The sequence below is a fragment of the Netta rufina genome (genome assembly GCF_964035555.1).
Source record: "Netta rufina genome assembly, chromosome: 20".
In the NCBI taxonomy this organism is placed as follows: Eukaryota; Metazoa; Chordata; class Aves; order Anseriformes; family Anatidae; genus Netta; species Netta rufina.
In genome coordinates, this window is record NC_140144.1 from 7,056,752 (window position 1) to 7,075,228 (window position 18,477).

General features: G+C 51.0%; 1 protein-coding gene across 1 annotated transcript in view; it reads left to right on the forward strand.

The window, feature by feature from the left end:
* The window catches only part of VAV2 (vav guanine nucleotide exchange factor 2), a gene marked incomplete at its 5' end in the record, with an annotated part of 120,406 nt that overhangs the window by 31,695 nt on the left and 70,234 nt on the right, over positions 1–18,477 (forward strand). The gene's annotated exons all lie outside the window — the stretch shown is intronic.

Consider the following 18,477-nt stretch of genomic DNA (forward strand, 5'->3'; position numbering starts at 1 on the left):
ACAGTGGCAAAGCAAATAAACAGGGAAAAATCTGCTGCTGACCTGAGCGCCTTTCCGTTTGAGTCACAGTCCTGCAGCCCTGAGAACGAAAGGAGCCTTTTAATTCATGCTCCAACTGGCCAAACGCAGACTTCACACACAAAAAATGCTTCCTGAAGCTGTTCATTATTTAGATCAATAGCACTTTTTGGCTACTAGACACTTACGCCGTGTCAGAGGCTTTCTGAGCAGCACGCAGCCATAGCTGACCATTTAATTACAGAGGAACCTCGGTGGAGTGGTGCTGGGTGGTTCCTTTCTGGGCACTATTAAAGTAGTTATTTCTCTCCTCCAAACCAGCGAGGCAGCTAGACAGCAATTACCAACAGCACTTGGGTTTGCTGAAGTGTAATTACCAGGCAGAAAGGCAGCGGATCGCGTTCATGTGGTGCCAGCCTGTACATAACGGGACCTGACCTGACCGAAGGAAGATGCTGCTGCTTTAGAGGAGGAAGAAAAATCAGATCTGCCTTGCCTTGACTGGCAGTTATTCTGAAAATTAGGGTTTTCTACAGGTTTTGTTGGTTTCCCATGGCAGGACGTGAGCAGAGAAGAGCTGCTTAAGGCTCCACGGTGCTCCTCCGAGGCAGCCAGTGGGGTTGGGACATCAATTTTCATCCCTGGTTTTGCTGTTTCCTTGAGGTTTAAGCTCAGGAAGTTGCTGCTTTCCTGCTGTCATTGGGATAACGGCTAGAGAAACGGGATCGTGGTCCACGCAGGCTTCTCTGGCCCCAGTCCCTGTGGAGCTAACAGACCCATCCGTGCCTTCATGGGATGTTGGGTAATTGGCAAGGCCAGGCTTTTGCCAAGCAGATGCGTCATGGTTCTTGTAATCTGGGTTGCAGTGTTTCCCAGTTACCCCAGGGAGCTGAAAGGCCAGTTTAAATTGCTCACGGCCAGTTTTTTTCCCAACGTCCAGTTGTTTAGCAATCCCGCCGTGACAAGGGACAGGCTGCGTTTCATGACGGAGGGTGCCAAAAGCGCCCTGAGAAGCTGACCAGCTACATTTCTAGCTGGGCCCCTTTTAGACACCTTAAAACACTGCTTTCTACAAGTTGGATCTCCACTTCCTTACGCTTTGTTTAAATCTTTTTCCTTTACAGTGGCTCAAAAGCCACTTCAGGACTAGGGACATGAAATGAGGGCCTGGTCTCGCAGGAGTGGGCGCTGCAGGGATGCTGTGCCCAGCTTTTGCTACTGCAGCCTGGCTCCTGACAGAGAAAGAAAATTAAATAAAAACGCAGTGCTCACGTACGTCGTGGTGTTGTGCAGCGCTTCATGCACATTTAATAGCAGTGGTGATATAAAATGCAACTCTTATTGGACTTGCTAATTTATTAGCACTGACTATAGCGAGATAAAATGCACATAAATATGGATTAAACTCTTTATCACTCTATTAGTCAGCATGATAGTAGCAAGGTTCATTAAAGGGAGTTACTCATTTTCAATAACTTGCAGTAATGTACGTTTTTTTGGAGAAATATAGTTCAAATATTCATAAACCCGCGGAGCGTGCCATTTATTAGCCTCCTACTCCTCTCTGCTCTCCTGATGTGTGTTTAATTGTCCTGACTTTTTCTTTTGAAGTTCCTGGACTGCCAGAAAAAAAGGTTTTTTTTTCAAGACACGGGTCTTATGCCTTACAGCCCCCAGCAGCCCTGTCTTCAGAGCCTGCAAAATGTTTGAAGCTCCCTGCTGTTGGGATAAGGTACTGGGTGAGCAGCGAGGGGACTCGGCCCCAAGCCTCCAAAATGCCCTGCTGCCACTCAGGGGAACAAGATTTCTGCTTGACTTGAGTGTGGAGAGCATTGTCAGGATTATTTAAGGGATTTTGAGACATTTCTGCTGAGGGCTGTTGGTGTTTTGTGCTGCTCAGACTCTTTGCTGAGAGTTCGCCTCCCTCCATCACCTCCAACTTCAGCACATGTTAATACCCCCGCGGCAGTGTTTTACAGGGGGGCTTTAAAACTGGGCATGCACTTTTAACGTAGCCTGAGCACATAATGGGGGGTGGGAAGGGGGAGATTTATGTGAAATAATATAGGTAGTTGAAAACTGCGAGGCTCTCAGATAAACGGCTGTGTTTTGGTGCCATAACAAACAACACGAGCTCAACGCCTGCCCTCCCACAGCTATCCTGCTGGCGGTGGGAGCAGCTCTCCTTTTCCCATTCTGGATTTTTTTTATTACTTTATTTTTTATTTCTGCCTTCTCATAGCCAAGAACAAACTGAAAGTCGTGCTTTCTGCTGCGTGGAGCATTAGGGAGCAGAGCTGGGGGTGGCTGAGCTGGGTGCTCCGTCCCCTGCTGCCGCTGGCCGTGCTGCCCACGCCTCCCGTCCTGGTTATTTGCAAATCCCTCAGGGGAAAGGGCAGCAGCACAGCCTTACCCTTGTTGCGGCCCTCTGTGCCAGTTACTCGGCTGCTACGTGGTGGCTGGACGTGTGTCAAGAAAAGGGATCCTATCGGAGGCGAAACTGCTTCTAATTGCCGTATAACTCACAAGATGCGTGTGCAGCGGGTGGGGAGGGAAGTGAGGAGCCTTCTCCAGAAGAAGGGCGTGTGTATTTTTTTTAATTCCCAAGGGAGTAGTAGAATAACTGCCTTGCAAAAAAGATGTGTGTGTGTGAATGCATTCAAGAAACCAGGAACTTAACTCCTTGCCAGCCCGGTGCTTACAGTGACATTGTCCCAAAGAAGCAGGAGCCGCAGCTGCTCCTCCAGCCCCTGCCCTCCTTCATGTGCCTGTGCTGAGCAGCCAAGCTCTGTTTAGCTCCAACAGGACAACATTTTGTTTTAATTACGTTTGATTTTTCTATTTTGAAGCTGTTGTGCTTCTCAGAAGTGACCAACGAGCTTTACCAACAAGCTAAAAATTCACATGTGGCGTGGATGCTGCTGATGGGTTTTTGCCCAGCCCCTTGGGTACTGCAGGTCCTCACTGCGGGGGGAGAAGCAGCCCTGGCAGAAGCAAGGCAGCCTGCTGCAGCCCTCAGCCCGCCTGCAATCACTGATTAAATCCCTGGCTGCTTTCAGGAGCTGTGGGTGGCATTTGGCCCTGCCGTGCAGGCTGGCACGCTGTTCAGCTGGGGTTATGTTGGCTGACATTTGGCCACCCATGTTCCAAGTAGCTGGAATCGCACTGGGTATCACCATGAAGTCTACAAATGGCAAAAGCAGACTGGAAGAGGATAGCTTGGTTTTCTTCCCCCCTCCCTTTTTTTTTTTTTTTTTTTGTTTTGTTTTTGCAAGCTTATGGGGTCGGGTGTTGCTTTTCCTGCAGTCAGGGCACCCAAGTTTGGGGCCAGCCGTGCCCAGGGTGATGCTGTTGGGGGGCGCCTGGCTGCAGGATGCATTGAGGGGGTGGTGGCAGGCTGGGTTAGCAGGTGCGGAGCGTCCCGCAGATGTTTTCAGCCAGAACGCTAAAAGCAAGCACAGGAAACCCTGACGCTGAACTTCTCTAAAGCACGGGGCAAATGAATTGCAGATTTCTGTGGCTAGCCAAGCGTGCAGCAGGCGGTGCTTTCTGCTGCACCGTGCACTGGCCTGTTACGGCGCGGTGTTTGCTGTAGGAGATGCAGGGGGTGTTGCCATGCACCATGTATGTTTTTAGGGTCCCAGTCCTGAAAATTTACCCCTAGTCTACTGTTTGCCCTGAGATAACTAGTGGATTAAAAATCTCCTAGCTGCCTGCTGCAGTTTGCATCTCAAGGACCACGCTGGTTTACTCTGTGGTCTTCAGGGTCCAGTGACAGCACCGGGGCCTCAAATCATGCAGCGAGCTGCTGGTAAAAGCAGTTGGTCTCTCACTGTACTCTAAAGCAAACCCCTGGTGTGAAACACCTGGGTGTCACCAGCCCGGGAAGCTGGGCACTGAACTGTGCCTGCACTGTCCCCTCCTGTCCCTGGCTGGGCTGGAGGAGAGGCTGATTAAAAAGCAGAGCTTTTAGCTGCGAGGTGCCTGGTTATCTCTGCTTTCTCCTTCTCCTTTCTCCTTTTCTTCCCTCTCCTGCTTCCAAACCGGCACTGTTTATAGATGCACAGCTCCTCCGTGGAACTGAAAGAGCCAGAAATGTTCGTTCTGGGAAGCTTTGCTTTTTTTTTTTTTTTTTTCCTCCCCTCTTGGCTGCTTTCCCCAGTATTTTTCCAAGGGGTCACATTAAGGGGTATTATGTTTCAGATCAAACAAGCACGGGCAGGATCTTTCCTAACTCCCATAGGCTGCATGGGAGGATTGTGCTGTTGGGCCTCAAACTGCAGCCGAAGTGTTGTAATGTGCAGGGAGCCGGAGGTATCGATCAGGACGTGGGTAAACACGTGTTCTTACCGTGTACAAAACTGATCTTCCTACGCTTCTGTGATTTGGCTGAGCTCTTCTTGTCCTCATATTAGAGAAGATCGGGGGGTGGGGATATTTGTTTCTTTGAAAAACCTGAGAACAGTAAAACATTCACCCGTCTGTGCCCCCAAAAAGGGGATGGGGTGCAGTCTGTCTCTTTTCTGTGACTCTACAGCTTTTGTCTGTTGTTTGAAAAATGCCTGGTTGCTTTAGAACCCCACAGGACTTATTTTTTTTCTTTATTACATCACTGGCCATTTGTGACTTAGTGATTTGGCCATGGTCATCACAACTGAAAGGTGTCAACAGGCAGAGTCAGTCCTTCAGCGCTCCATTAGTGCATCTGGCATCGCTTGAGCTCAACCGTTCAGCGTGCTTGTGCTTTGGGAAAGGAAGGAAATACATCCCGTGTAATGTCATTTAAAGCAGTCTCGGAATAAAAGGAGGGTTTTATTCTGTAACGAGCCAGGGATCTTCTGTTTCTTCATTAAAATCTTCCCCAGATTTCCTAGCCTCTGAGTTTCAGCGTCTGATAATGAAACTGTCTCAAGGCCAAATGCTTCGGTTATGAAGAATAATTAACATTTCTTGAAACAGATTAACGTGTGGGTGTAGCCATGTTTTAGCAGAACGTGCAAAAAGCGAAACTCTCAGCCTGAAAGCACTGCCATGACCGAACTTCACAAACCCCCGTGCTCAGGGTAATTCTGCTCGGCATCTTCCCTGTGAAACAGATTAAAGAAAAAGGGGAGGAAAAAAAGCTTCTGCAGCAAACTGATTCCTCCTGGGGCAAAGGAGGGCGGGTACAAGTTAGCATATCAAAGCATTGTGCCCCAAAACAGGCACCCTCATGCTGGGATGGAGGCGGGGTGCCTGGTGCCCATTTCCCAGCTGATCCTGGCAGAAGGGGACAGGGCTGGGGTGCACAGGGAGGGGGGGACCAGATTTGGCCAGGTCAGCCTCCTCCTGCATCCACACTTGGCATTCGGACAGTCACATATCGAAGTGAAACGTTAATGTTTCACGACAAATAAACATTGCTCAAAGTGGGGGCAGAAAAATACCGTGTTGAAACCTCGGCTCCTCAGCAGGGCATGGTTTCGGTGAGGTTTGCTATTAACACCCAGGTCTCCTGCCATCTCCCGATTCAAGAGGCTTCATTTTCTTGAGGCTGACTTAGGGGGTGCTGCTGCTGGCAGGAGCAGCTCCATGCACGGGGGCTGCCCTCGTGCCACAGCTCGCTGGCGATGAGGTTTCTCCTTTCCATCCCCGCCTTGTTCGAGAGAATTTAAAAAAAAAAAAAAAAAAAAGGCATCTCAGACTGTTTTGTTCCACTCTTTCAAAATGGGCTGCTTGTTTGTTCTTGGAGCGCTTCCAGACTTTTTTTTTTTCCCCTTTTCCTTCAGAAATGAGTTATTTCTTCAAAACTGCCTTCAAATCCTGTACTTTCAGGATTCCTCCAGGTGATCCCCCTGCCCTCTCTGGCTGGGTGTGTGGAGCTGGGCAGGCTGGAGAGCTTGGTGATGGGGCTGTCCCAGACCTGTAGGGGCTGCACTGGGTGCATCAGGGCACTGACACGGCATCAGGTGGCTTGGATCTGCAGTGCTGGCAGGGAAGAATTCCCTTTGAATGGGTTTTAAATAGTTTCCTGAGCATCACAGGTGAAGCCAGGATCACGGAGACATGTGAAAGCCACCTGCGTGGGCTGTGTGACATTTCAAACTATCATTTTCCTGCTGCGTGTCTCCTGGGGACAAGTGCCTCTGCATTTCCCAGCCCTCCCCGACTTTGCCAGGCTTTGAGTTAGGCAAGGAAGAGGAGGGGAGGCACGGTGCCTGCCACCAGTGTCGATGTACAGTTTTTTTGCTGTACCTGCAGCCGGACAGCAGCGCTTGCCAGCCCCCGATGCTTTGCAGATCGAGTTAATGAGCCTCAGATGGCGATGCCGCAGCTCGCTCATTTATGCTCTCAGTCTTAATGGCGTGTGTGTAAGTGAGGCATTCTCCTCTTCAACATCATTTTCTTCCTACTAATTACATATTAAAGCATAATCACGGTAGCAAGAAAGCAGCCTTAATGCACCCTGGGTAAAGCTAACGACGTGGGCACGCTCTGTTTAGGGGCGTTTGTCAAAGTTCCCTATCCCAAGCCTGTTGTTAGTAACTTCAGGAATTTCTGAGCCAGCACGGACTTGGTAAATGTTTGCAGTCATTCCTCCTAATGAATAAGGCTTGTGTGGGAGAGGCTGATTGAGCTGCGGTGGAGCTTTTCCCCTGGCTAACAGATGGTGGGGATTTCACAGCCTGTTACTGAAGTTTTGAAAAAGGTGGTTCAGGGGAAGGAGCTAAATGCAAATGGGCTGGGAGTAAGGCAGATCGGAGCCAGCAGTGTATATGTTCTTCTGGGACTTTGGGAGTGGTGCTTCCCTCCCTAATCCTAGGGCAAGGCTTCATCTTGGTGCCTCACTGCTGATGCCAGCTGCTGGTGTCCAGCACCTTCTCTACGGCCTCTGCTGTGTGGCAGAGCTCGTCTCCATCTCCTGTATTTGCCACCTTCGGGATCTCCCTGACTTCAGGCAGCTCTGGAGAAGGTGTCTAGCTTAAAAGGAGTCACAAAGAGGCTCAGCAGTGAGGAGAACTCGTACAGTATCTGGGGTCTGAGTTGGTGCAGATGTGGCCCAAGAAGCAGCAGTTTTGCCCAGGCCCTGCAAAGTGTTAGCAGGGGGGCAGCGATGGAGACCCAGCAGCTGTGGGCCCCAACCTGGTGCAGTACACAGCCTTTAAGAGCTTCTTGTTGAAGACAGGTAAATTACTCATATGGGCAGGGAGACAGTCACACAGATATTTGCATTGTATGGTCCTTGAGGATGCAATGAATGTCCCACAGAGAATAATGAATATCGTGCAGATAAAGGTGTACTTATCTTTGTCTTGCTTTGTGCATCTAACTTAAAATACACCTCTAGAGAGACCAGACTTAAAAGAGGTGTTTTGACAAAGAAAACAGAGTTGTCTTAAGGGGAAAAAAATGAGAAAAGCCCTCTCCCAGTAAGCAGACCCCTCAGTGTTGGTGCTACTGGTGTACAGAGGTGGGGATCCCAGGAGGCTCCTGAGCATAAGTGTGACACTGGGGGTGTTCCTCTGGCTCTTCGGCCTCCTCTGGGTGCATGCAAAGACAAAGTCACCAAAGACGGTGCTGGAGCACTGATGTGCAAGAAGTTCTTGGAGATGCAGGGTGCGAGGCAGAGGACTTGGGTCCCAAAGCTTGCCTGAATCCTGTGGGTGCAGCCCTGCAGTGGGGAAGAGAAACCCCGCCTTCCAGGCCAGCGGACTGTAAAGATTATTGGAAAAACTGAATATATTTCTCTCATGCTGAAATGGTGCTGTAGTCTGTGTACGTGGTGATTTATCAAAAGGAGCTCTGTGCTCTCAGCAGAGCTGAGATCACAGCTTATTGCAGATGGGAATTGAACTGCCCGGGTCCCACTTCCCTGTGAGTCTGAATGACCATTGTACAGCGGCGGTGTGTACTGAACACCACACGGTAGTCCTGCTCGAAAGCAGCCTTTTCAGATGCTAGACTTGCACAGCAAATTAAAACAAACAAACAAAACTTCTGGCTTCTGGAACTAACGTGGCCAAGTTGGCTGCGAGGGCTCCGTGTATGGGTGCATGATGTGGGACCCTGGGGAGCAGCAGCAAATGGAGCCCACCAGATCCTCAGATGTTAAAGGCAGATCCACCAGCATGTGGGTTTGTTCGGGTTTGTTTCATTTTTCAGTTGGGATGGTTGATCCCGGTGTGGGAGATGCTTTAAGTTCCCATCCAGCATTTCCAGCTAACACAACCACTCTTCTGATTTTGGAGACCTTTAGGTGACAGCTTCTCCAAGGGAATCTGATTTTGAGAGCAAGCTGTCAGTGGGGTTAGATGTTTCTGATGTCTTAGATCATGCACAAAGATTTATCAGTCACTGGGCGATCCTGTGGTAGGACCTTGAACTGAATGTGTCGGGAAAAGCCATTGCCCGTGGTGGTGTTTTCGAGGTAAAGAAGAAAGCTGGGTCAGGAACAGCAGCCCACGTTTGATCTAAGTACAAAACTTGCTTTAAAAAACATGCAGGCGTAGAAAAAGCTGCAGTTGGGAAGTAGATAAACGGCTGGCTTAACTCCAGCCCGCGGGGAGCCATGTGAAGGGCCCTTGCCCAGGGGCCTCGCTTCGCTCTGTTTGCTCAGCCCGCTTCCTCCACCGGCCAAACCCCAGTGTGTGCTGCCTCCCGTCCGCCCCCTTGCCTTTTTTCATAACATTGTTCTAATTACTGGAGTGTGAAGAATTGACTCTTAAAATGCCTCCTGGCAAATTCCATTTGTGCATTGATGAAGTAGCCCCGTGCTGCAGCCTTGCCGTTAGCGCTGGCTGCTCAGCGCCTGCTGGGCTCGGGCCCTCTCCGACCTTCCCGGGCAAACCAGGACACGCAGGCCATTGCCTTCACTGGGGAGGACTGGGGGGGATGATGAGGGGTTAATACTTGTGTTGAAGCTCCTCTTGGGGTGTTTTCCCAGCCCTGCTTCTCCGCCAGCAGGCTGGCTGCAAAATGTCACTTCTGGGGATGGCTTTTTGGCTGTGCGCACACCCCTGCCTCGGTGTGGTAGTGCAAGGATTTACTGGGTAAACTGGGACACCCGGAGAGAGGCCAGAGCCTTGCCAGGGTGGCTGCGGGTGGGAGGCTGCGGGCCCAGAAGCTCAGCTGCTGACACGGGGGTGTGGGGCTGAGGATTTTGGGGAGGTCGAGCTCTGAACCCTGGATGGAGTGGGGATGTTTGTGGATGGCACTTTGGCCGTGTCCTCTGCTTTAACTGTCCCTTGAAGTAGGGGCTTGCTGGCTCTGTCTGGACCTCCTGTGCCCTGGCTTGGTGTAGGGGTGTGCAGCAGGCTCTTAACCCCATTATTTCTAAAGGACTTTTGGTTTTTAAGTGAGCAGGGAGCACTTGAATAATGCTTTGGGCTTTTTTCTGCAGTTGTGAGGGGCTAAAAACTTAAAAATAAAACCGAAAGCTCAGTTAGCAAGTAATTGCAAGGTTCCTGGGACTGAGGCTTTATGGAGAATGCCGAGGAGGTGGTTCTTTCTGTAATGTTAGGGAGCGGGCAGCCTTGGACCATGTCCTGATTCCTGAGCACTTGCGGTGGGTCCGTGCAGCAGACTGGGGCTGTAAAATTACGGGTTGCTTCTGTCTGGGTTTCCCTCGCCCCTGTGTTTGCAGCATGGAGCTGGGCCAGCAGGTCCTGGGGAGGAGAAGAGGGATGGGTTGGAGACGTTCTTCTCCCTGGGGCCCCCATGGAAAAGATCTGCAGCTGGGCTGCCCTGAGCGGGGTGCTGGCCTCAAGCACTCATGTCTTTGGCTACCATAAAATCATTAGCATCTCTACAAAACTGGCCAGTTCTCCATGCAGGATAGCTACAGGCTGCAGAAGCGTTTGTCTGGACCCCAACTGGTTTTGTCTGAGGAGCTAAACTGGTGGGGAACCCAAGCTCATCCCAGCAGCTCTGCCCCTCTGGCAGCCCCTGCACATCCCTGCGTGGGACCTGCTGGAGGTGTGGTGGCAGCCAGGTCCCCACGGTCCTCTGAAAGGACCTGCTTGGGTGCTGTGGGCAGCCTCTCCAAGCAGCTATAGCCATTTTCTGGCACATAAAGTGGTGTAATTGCCCCTCGCCGGAGCATTGGCACACCTCCTGACTGCTCGTAATGTGCCTCGACTTGGCTGACGGCTCGCGGAGGAGCAGTTATCCTTCAGAGGAGCAACAGAACATGAACCTCCGCCGCATTATCATACTGGTTGGCTTTAACCCTGATTGGGGAGGATTAGAAACACGAGAGGAAAGGCTGAGGAAACCTGCCCTGCTCTAAGCTAAGGAGAAAACACCTGGGGATGCAGCAGGGATGGTCGGTGGCTGGGGATGCTCGGGTTGGGTGTGCTGCCACCATGGCATAGGCCTCCAAAATTCAGGGGAAGGGCAGTGCTGGAAGCCCTGGAGGTGGTGCTGAGGGCTGCAGGTGGTACTGATGGAGAAGGTGAAGGCTGTTGTGGCTGCACCAGGGCTGTCGGGGGGCGTGCAGTGGAAGCATCCTCATGCTGCTGCTGGCACCTGGTGCTGCACGAGGACTCCTGGAGCCGTGTAAAACGGCCGGAGCACATCTCATGTCAGGCCCTTTGCTCCTCCCAGACACTTCTCCAGCTCTGCCTCACCACAAAGAGGTTTGTAAAGAGGCAGCGATCGATTAAAACGAGCGGTAGTGAGTTCCTGGTAGTGCGAGCTGTCTGAAGGACGAGCAGATCTTTAGACTTTTGTGGTTTTGCTCAGTTTTATTCCAAGCTGCATTAAATCCCCCCCCCCGATTTTTTTTTTTTTTTTTTTTTTTACCTTGTTTTCTTCTGAAACATAAACAAGCAAATGCCACAACAAGGGCGCACTTAAGGAAACACGAAGCACGGCTATAAATATGAGTGACCCTGCTAAAAGAAAGGGCAGGTAGGAGATTTTACCCGGCAGTGCTCATTAGGGGAACCGGTGTAATTCAGCTCTCTGGATTACCTGCGTGTTCAGCAAAGCTGGTCAGAGGACTGGCAGAGAGAGATAACAGATACAAGATAGGTATACGGATTTTTTTTCCCCTGTATGTTTGTATTCTGGGCAGTGGAGCAGGTGAAATGGAAGAAGGATGTTGATACCCACGATTATCCGTGGTGCACTTGGTCTTTTTGGGAATAAATAAATAAATAAATTCTTGCCTTAGGGAGAAAGGGAAAGGAAGGATCTGGCCGGCAGCTCTTTGCAGAGCCCCTGGCAGCCTTGCTGTTTGGAGAAGGCAGGGCTGCAGCCGGGCTGTTTGCTTTCCTGCTCCATGCTATGCACCCAGGTATTTGCAAAGTGCTCAAGGGATTTTCATGCCACAGGGCTCGGAGCCTGACCTGCAACGTGGAGGGCAGGCGCTGGGGCTCGGCGTGCTGGTCTGTGCCTCGTGTCCAGCTCTGGACGGGTGGCTTCTGCTGCAGCTCGGTGGGTGCTGAGCGTTGAGATGGGGTGTGGTGGACGTGGGGGCAATGCACAGGAGCAGGGCATGGCCGTAAAGCTCTGCCCTGATGAAGGAGCCAGAAATCTGGCGGAGAGGTTGAAATGGGAGCCGCCTTGGAGATGGGGCACTGAAATTACTTTTCCCCCACCCCAGGCACACGGTTTACCTCCATAGCATGCCGTGACAAGAGGCAAAACTTCTAAGAGTTGGGCATCTGTGTGAAAAAGGAAACTGCCCACAGTTCAGAAGGCAGGAATGGTTTGGAGAGGAGCTCACGTTCCCATAGCACGTTGGAGGCAGCGGTGTCTCTCGTGGTTCTGACACCTCAGGGACCTGTTGTCAGCCACCTCTTGGGCAGCATCTGGGGGAGGTGAGCCACCAGCTGTGTGTGGATGCATTGCCACCACCCCCAGCCTGTTCCTACCCATTTTTGTCTCTGCTCCCACCCGTTTCCATGCCCGAAGCTCTCCAGGTATCCACACCAGTGTGGAAGTGCATCCAGTTGATACCAGGAAGAAACGGCACTGCAATAAAACCACGCTAATGGGGATTTATTGTGGAGATTAACTGAACCCTGCTTATCAGTTTGCTTTTCCTGCCATGAAATTCAGTTCCATGAACTGAACAGAATTGCTCTACAGGTCTGCACCATCTGGGGGAGGTAGAATAATTGTAATAAACCCAGTTAAAGTCTCCCTTGTATTTGGGAGGGACGGTGATAATTCCCCTGCTCCCAAGACTTCTTTTGCGTTGTTAATACCTGGGTTTCAAGTTTCCTTTTTTTTCCTTTCCTTGCTCATGGCTGTGATACTGCAAAGCTCTGTTCTCAAAGAGCTTTAGCAAGTGCATACCACGTGAAGTCAACAGGGGCTGCACTTCAAAGTGAAGCGTGTGAATAAATATTATCCTGACTCGAGGCTACTATTTACTCTTTTTCTTCGGAAACAAAACAAATTCATACGTGCCTTTTTGAGGCCTGGGATTAATAGTTTTCTGTTTACCGCTGTGGCAGCGCCAGCACTTCAGTGTTTGCTCTGCTCTGCTCAGATGATGGCTGTGCCAGTGCTGCAGGATTTGCTCTCCGGATGTGTCTGTCCCTGTGCCTCGGGTGGACAGAAGATACCAATAAATTTGGGTCTGAACAGTCCCGTCTTTGTGGGGTTTGGCTTTCCAAAGGTGCTGAGCGCTCTGTCCTCTGAAAATCAGGGTCTCCAGCTCACCAAGTCTTCAGGTGGTTTGCAGCAGCCCGGGGTGCTGCTGTGGCATCGCCGCCCCCGATGCTTCTTGCTGCCTGCCTCGGTTCTCATCCGCTGCTCCGAGGGGGGAAAACCACCTCACGTAGGAAAAAACAAAATAAAATTATGCCATCAAATGTTTTATGTATGAGGAGGCACAGGCTGTCAATAATCCTCTATGTTTTTTAATGCGAACTCTCCCTGTGTTTCTGCTGGTGGCTGATGACACCAATTAATTTTATTGTTTGGAAATAATCTTCTGCGGCGTGCGCTTTGCACAGCCCTAGCCTTATGCTTTCTAATGATTTCTCTATTAATTTCACCGCTGCCAATAAGCCGAAGATGCCTTTCAAGTGGAAAGGGAAACATGACCTAATACCACGGATAAAATATTAGCAAGAGCAAATTAAATCTCGGTTAGTCGTGTTAGGACCCCGGCCGCTAAAGGCAGAAGAGGTGCTGGAGCGTAGCAGTGAGCTGCGAGGCTCCTGGAAAGAGGATTTGGGTTTGTGTGCCTCTGGAGCTGGCGGGGATGTGGTGCCTTAAGTTTGACGTCTTACTCCAGAGTGCTGTTCCCTGGTCAAGAAAAGTTGGCCCTGATGGGTTTCTACTGGCTTTACAGCTATCCAAAAAGTCTTTTGGGCACCGTTGGGGGCCTTGGGCTCTCTGTGAAGGACACGTGGAGGGGTGCAAGCGGTGCTGCCTGTGCACCAGCACTGCTGGCCATGCTTTGCTGTCCATCCTCCTTTCTGTACTGAGGATGGATCTGGGGTGAAAATGATGATAAAGTCCCTTGAAGCTGTCTTCCTTCCACCTCTGGCAGATGCTGTAGTCACAGCATGGCTCTCAACGCATGTGTGGTGCTAGGCACAGTCTGGCTCCATCCATTTCTTTCTGCGAGGGGAAAAGTGTTCCTGTAATGCACGGAAGTGTAATCATGTCGGCATTGTTTAAGGGAAGCCACAAAGGGAAAAAATCAATGCAGGTTGTCACCAAAATATTGACGTGATGATCTCTATCAATACACAAAAACACAAACATACAAACATTGATTTGTTTTAATGTTGTACTTGCCGGGAGTGCTGTGAAGCGATGTTGCTCCTGCACTGAAATATGTGGCAGGAGAGTCGGTAAGCGAGGATGTGGGCTGCTGGGTGGTGCAGCTGGTGTGCCCCTGGTGATGGAGGGGTTGTTTATTGGGAACACTGGGGGAACTGGGAGCACTGGGGCTGTGTGCGCTGCCCCTGCCGGCGGCGCTTTTGTAGCTTTGGGGGAGCAGATCAGAGGGCAGGCTTTGGGCAAGGCTGTAAAAGATGTGGACACTTTGGCCAGAGTCATTCCCAGGTATTATATTTTGAGTGGTAACCTGTGAGGCATTTCAGTGATTTCAGTTTTCCTTGTTTTTAATGGCAAAAGCATACATAAACCCTAAGTTCTCCCAAAACGAAATCTCGTAATGGTGTGGGCCAAGAAATTTATAATATAATGAACTATATATGCTAAAAAAATAATCAGAAGCAATGATTGCAGACACGTCTGTGGCACTGCTATCCATGTGTTAGTGACCCTGCCTTGTCTGGGTTACAGAAGATGCTTCGAGGCACACTCTGCCCGCTGGAGCAGGCAGGAGCCCTGGCTGGAGCACAGAGCGGTGCCCAGGCTGCTTAATGCCCATGGGTGCAGCCAGGAGCTGCTTTTGAATGCTCAGTGGTCTTTGAGTTGGTGTTAAAATGCTTACAGCTGGATCAGAGTCTGAGCGTGAGGCTTCTGCTGGCCTCGGATTCCTTTGCACTGAGCTTGGGATTGCGGAGTGAAGTCGAGCCCTCCCGTGGGGTAAGGAGCAGCACGGTTCCAGCTCTGACTTCACTCTTCTCCAATAAAAACGAATAAATAAATAAAAAACCCTTCGTGATTAGGGATAAATAATGGTGTAGTACTCTGGTGGCATTTCCCCCTGGATGCTTTTTTCTCGTCCTTTATCTCATCGAGCCTAATCTTCCGATATTATAAGAAGTGACGAGTAACTTAGCTATTGGCCTTTTTAAATATGTATGAACTTCTTAGGGGAAGCCAGAGAAATGAGGAGCGACTGAGACAGATAACAGATGCACGATGGTCTCACAGCCGTGTCATTTGACATGCTGTGTTTTTTTTCTGCTGTCCTAAGTCATTATTCAGAGGCAAAGCATAATGTATCTGTGCTTTTCATGTACAGATTATTATTTTTTTTAAAAAAACGATGATATCTGGGACACAGCTGCGATTCTGTCGCAGAAAGCTGATACTGCAGTTCTGCTCGTCCTGCCTGTGGCTTGCTGGGCTCTTGCTGCCAGCAGACAAAGATGTTTCTGCCTCTCATCGGAGTCGGTCTGGAAGGGGACTCTGTAAAATGGGCTCTGTGGGGCAGGATGCTGACCATGTCACGGTGATTTTCCTGACAGACCTACAAACTGGCACTTGTGGAGGTCAGGTTTGGTTTCGGAGAGGCAAAGGGGTCTGTCCCATCTCCTGATGGTGATGATCCCTGGTGGTACGCAGTGCCGCTGTCACCCGTCTATGCAGTGATTGGGTTTTATAGGACTGGCTTTTAGGCACATGCTTGATTTGCTTTTGTTCTCCAGGTTTTCATGCTCTCGGCTCTAGGACCCACGGTGGTGGTCGGCCCTCGCCCGAGAGGGAACTGATGCAGCTCCGAGGGGCTGCCATCGCTGCCTGTGCTCCACAAATTTCCCAGAAAAGACTTGGTGGGAGAAACGATGCCGTTTAAAGAAAATTACTGCATTGCCTATCAACTGAAAACAAAAGTCTTTTGTCTTGTCAATCATTAGGAGGCTTTATCTTGTCACTCACAAGGAAGACGTCTCCTTTTCACTTCTACCAGACTTTGCTGAGAGCCAGCTTCTCCTTCGTTCAAACAAACAAGAACTGGGGCCAGCAGCTGACTTTCTTTTTTGGGTTTGTTTTTAAAGGAATCAAAAAAAAAATATTGGAATATCTTATCAGTATTTGGACTTGTACAACAGAAGTAACACAAGCTAGTGCGTGTTCTCCTGTCCTGTAGCCAAGCCTACAAGAGGCTTGTCTAATTCTTGCTGTGGAGCTGGGACCTGCGGCTCTTCTCCAGCAGCTCTGGAGCACCCCGTGGTGCCCCGTGTCCCACACTGTGCTGCTGTCACCGCAGGGAACATCCCCTCTGTGTGTGCTCTTTGCTGACCTGGGCTGTGCTCCCTCAGCCTCACAAAAATTGGGGATGCTCTGCAGCTGCTGCCTGGCTGGGCAGGCGTGAGCTCTGGTGGCTTTTTCCTGTAAACATCTCTCTCCTGGGGCACCGTGCGGTGTCAGGAACTGGTATCATTGTTCTCAAGAGCCGCACGTTTCCCTTTGCAGCCAGCTAAATATACGGAGCTGCTAAATTTACGCAGCTGCCATATGGAGTTCCCATTTCGCTCTTGGCCCTTCGTGCAGCACGACACCCAAACGCGGCTCTTGCTGCGTGCCAGCGTTTTGGTGGTGCACTGACGTTATGTGACATCAGTGCCTTTGGTTGATAGGTTGTCCTTTGCCAAGCCAAGGTGAAATATTTAGCCCATACAGACGTCTGCTCGTAGCAGGGAAGCGTGAATCACGCCTGGTCAGTCTTGGGTTGCACGCCTTTTTCTTTTCGCACTGCCCGGTGTCGTTTCCTCTGCTCTGCCCCGTGATGCTGCAGCCGTTCCCCGTGGCAGCGTGCTTCCTGCAGCAGCCGAGCGTGGGCTGCCCTGTCCCCAGGGGATGTGGTAGGAGATAACGGAGCTCCTGGCTTGGGGGATGCTCCTGGTCCTTGGGGAAAGCCCCGCGTGCCGGCGCTGCTCCGCGTCCCAAGACGATGCTCTTTCTCTGCTCCATTTGCTTTCGCTGCCCGATGGCTGCTCCCCTGGGAGTCGTCGCTCTCCAGGGTGTTTTACATCAGCCGTGTGTGTTTTGCCACTCTTCTGTTATTAAAAAAAGTTATTTTCAGAGCGTGGAGGCTGGAGCAGCCTGGGCTGGCTCCTGGCTGTGCCACGTCTCAGGACCAGGGACCAGCGCTGGCAACAACGTGCCACCTGCACTGCGAATCTGTGTTTTAAGCAGCCCAGCTGGTTCCCAGAAAGTCTCCTAAACTCCACCAGTTCTTTCCTCAATTCAGCTGAGGCTGGGAGAACCGTAGGGGGTGCATGAACCCCCTCCCAGAGCCCCCTCCCAGCCTCTCCTTCGAAGCTGCCTCGTCCCAGCCTGCGTGCGAGCGGCCTGTCTGCGCCGTGACAAGGACAAATGAGACCTGGCGTCCTCCTTCATTTCTCTGAACGCAGAGAATCTATCTTACCCAGACTTTTCTTAAGAGAAGATGAATACGAGCTGCTCCATTTTCTTTGTGTCAGTCTTTTTTTTTTGTTTCTTTTTCCTTCAGAGCTGTAACAAAAGCTGTTGTGCGCTGTGGCCAGTAACGAGCTCGGCTCCTATTTTCCGAGTATCTCACCTCTGGAGGTGTGTGTGCGTGCCAGAGGCTCCAGGGCTGCTTACAGGAGAACGGCCTCAGGGTCAAATTTGCATTCCTGCTAAATAAATTCAAACTGCTTTCATATGCTAAGGGATTTTACTTGTCAGAGCATTGCTCTGCATGGGATGGGGGGGATATTTTGAGTACAAAGCTCTTCATGCACAGCAGGGCCCTGGGGGCGCGTGGGGGCTTCTTGCTCCTGCTTGGGCTTTGCAAGGGGACGAAGAAACCCCCGAGGTCCAGAGCGATGGAAGGGGCTGTTCCTCACCCTCCAGATAAGCCCCTCCTGCAGCAGCCGGGTGATGTTTGACACCCTGCAGTGTGCTCCTGTGAGGTTCTGGGGTGGGAGGCTGTGCGCGCATCTCACCTGGTGCTGCTTTCATCGGTAATTGCACTGCCTCCTTGGTTTATTTGAATAACACATCCCCGTCTTCTTTGAGCACAGCGATGTCTAGCAGTTACCGAGCGGTTGATCGCTGTCAGCGCAAGCCTTTAGTGTTGGCTTGTACTCTTTTGTAATAATAATTAATTACCTCTCATCTTTCAAGTACCCTAAGGCTTTTTATGAGTGGCTGATCGTAAAGGGAGCGTGCTGTCCGTGCCTGAAGAGAGATGGGCTGCTCCTGCTCGGTGCTATCGGTGCTCCCAAGTCCCAGGAGATGCTTTGAGGAACTCCCTCAGGTTTTAGGAACAAAGGCTCTCGCTTCTCCCCACGGAGCTGAGCCGTCATCCTAAGGAGACCAGCTGGCACCTGAAGCATCTCGCTCAGCGACAGCCAGCTTTGCTTCAGACCTGGTGAAAACACGGGAGGTAGCACCTGAGGAGTGTGTGGTTGTCCTGGATTATTTTCAAGCTTTTCAAAGGCCTCCTGTCTTTCTCGGTACCAGAATTGGGACCTTTTTGCACCCATCCAGCCCCTCCCCGTGTCACAGGTGCCTGGGTCCCCCCAGCCCCGCTCCGAGCCCTTTGCCAGCAGCGCTGTCACTGACTGCTGCGGCCAAACTTAATGTGATGTCTTTTGGAGGTTTTTGTTTGCTCTGAAAGCATTTCTCACCTGTCCTTCTTGTTTAATGTGAGCTGGCAGAGGGTATCGGCCCTGTCTGAGCCACTTCTCGAGCGTTTGCTGAAGTGTTGCCCGCGCATCTCCTCCCCCGGCAGCTTCACACCTTTCTGCTTAGGTGGAGGGGTGCCAGAAGTCAGCCGAAGGGCAGGGAGCCCCGCGGAAAGGCGAGGTGATGCTCCTGGCACTGCTGTACGAGCACCCCAACTTCAGG